This window comes from Myotis davidii, unplaced genomic scaffold, assembly GCF_000327345.1.
Source record: "Myotis davidii unplaced genomic scaffold, ASM32734v1 scaffold255, whole genome shotgun sequence".
Classification (NCBI taxonomy): Eukaryota; Metazoa; Chordata; class Mammalia; order Chiroptera; family Vespertilionidae; genus Myotis; species Myotis davidii.
The window spans coordinates 81,694-83,785 of NW_006286238.1; the positions used below are offsets into that span (position 1 = coordinate 81,694).

Here is a 2,092-nt window from a genome sequence, read left to right on the forward strand (position 1 = left end):
GCCTAGGGTGCTGAGGTCAACACTTGGCGCTACCGGTTCCACGTAATTCTTCCTATCCCACTTCTCTCCTACAGCTTCATTCCGAGTCACTACTTCCAAGACAACACATATATGCCATGAAGAGGAGGGGATATTTTCTAATCACCTTCATTTCAACATTCTAACTCACCCCCTCTGGATGTATTTATCTCTTACCCTTCTCCATTCCCCAAGTCAGTAGAGATTTTCAAGCCCAGGTGACACTGATGTCTGCTATCCCATTCCAACTGATCACTGTATCAGCCCAACAACAACAGGCAGGTGTGCACCTATATGACACCTAAATTATGGAACTGGCATGTAGCGCCACAACACCCGTCTTTTCTGGAATTACTCTAAAATTCACCACGTTGTATCATCCAGTTATCACCAGAAATGGGCTCAACCTTCATTACCTCTTTGTCAATATCAGGAATCTATGGCCATAAATTCACACTCCCTCTCCAAAAGCACATCACTCCTCCCACACCTCTCTGACACCTACACTCCCATAGCCCCAGCTCCCATAGACATCTCCTTGGTCTTAGTCATTACTCAGCATATGTGTTCCAGAGACTGCAAGGCAACTTCCAACAGTATGAAGTACTAACCTGACCCTCATTGTCCACACCCAAGACCCAGCCTTCAGTTCTGCTATGAAGGCCTCCCTCCCAACTTGTTTTCCCCTTCCACCTCACCTATTGAGAACTGCATCAGATCTCAGTTACCCAGAGCCCACCTCTACTGCTGCTGCACTTGATGTCCCTGCTACACTCACAGCCTATGGCCCTCTACCCCACGCCCCGTGTGTCTCACAGATGCCCACTCATGCCCATAAACAAATCAACTAAACTAGATGCAACAAACCAAGCCACACAAACGCTCACAAGAAATCCAGGTGAGTGTGTAAGAAGTAAATATGCACCCGCCACAGTCTAACCTTTTTTGAATTACTCTTCCACCTCCAATAAAAATAGGTGACCTTCAACTCCTCCCTGGACCAGATGGTTATTTTTTTAAGTAGTCGTCATCGTGAACTACTCCTCAGAGTTCCAGATGGTCATGAACTGGTCTCTGAAATGTATCATACCCTAAGAGGAAAAAATAAAATATTTTATATTCCTCATGAATTTTTCCACGATGAATTTCTACATCTCAGCGATGGTGCTTTCATATCTTCAGGTACTAAATCCAAACATTTAAATCATCTCTGATTCTCACCCCTCTCTCTAATCCTCAAAATCAGATAATCCAAGTGGTGACAGCTAAATCAGTGAAACAAAATGCAACTGATTCTTCCACACCCACAACCACCACTGTGCTCCAGGTACCCTCACACTCACCAGCACTAACACAGCAGCCTCCATCCTGGGCTTCCTACCACCGTCCTCACACCCATCCTGTGCATCATGCTGCAGCCACAGGGAGTCTAATGAGACCTGGGACAGGTCACCTGCTCTACTGCTCCCATGACCCCAATGACCCCATCACCAGCAGAACAGAAACCCAAGTGCTCACAAAGCTCCTCTGGACTTGGTTCCTGTCCCACTGTATCCAGTGCCTATTTTCACAAAATGGACCCCTGCTTGTCCCTGAATCAGCTGAGTCTTCACTCCAAGCTTTTGCACATTCTGGAGCCCATGCACGGAAGGACCTGTCACTCAGAATTCCACTGGCTGCCAAGATCAGCTGCCACTCATCTGACCCTTGACCTGGACTTAGGACTCTGGGCTGAGTGTCCCCGGAGCCCAGGGCACGGAGAGGGGCCGACGGCCCCACGGGCACCACGACCTCAGAGGCCACCAGAGAGTGAGGTCCTGACATGGGCCCCACAGCCCCGTCCCCTCAGCGGCTCTGCCCCCGCAGGAACCGGTGGGAACTAAAGGGCTGAGGGCCGGGCACCCACCCCAGGACCCAGGGGCTCCGGCTGCTCAGGGCCCTGGCCCAGCCCCGGGCCGGGTGATGCCCGCCTCCCTCGGGGCTCAAGGCCCCTCTTTGTTCACAACCACCCCCGGCCCCGGCGCCCAGAGCAGGAAGTGAACCTCCTCCCGGACCCGCGCTCGTCCTCTCTGTC

At 51.2% G+C, this 2,092-nt stretch overlaps 1 protein-coding gene across 1 annotated transcript in view; it reads right to left on the bottom strand.

Moving 5' to 3' along the window:
• LOC102765089 (zinc finger protein OZF) overlaps nucleotides 1-1,334 on the bottom strand; it is a 21,509-nt gene extending 20,175 nt beyond the window's left edge. The window contains exon 1 of the mRNA XM_015559905.1: nucleotides 959-1,334. The gene's annotated coding sequence lies outside the window, so the exon portion shown is untranslated. The remainder of the gene's footprint in view (nucleotides 1-958) is intronic.
• Nucleotides 1,335-2,092: the final 758 nt, after the last annotated feature.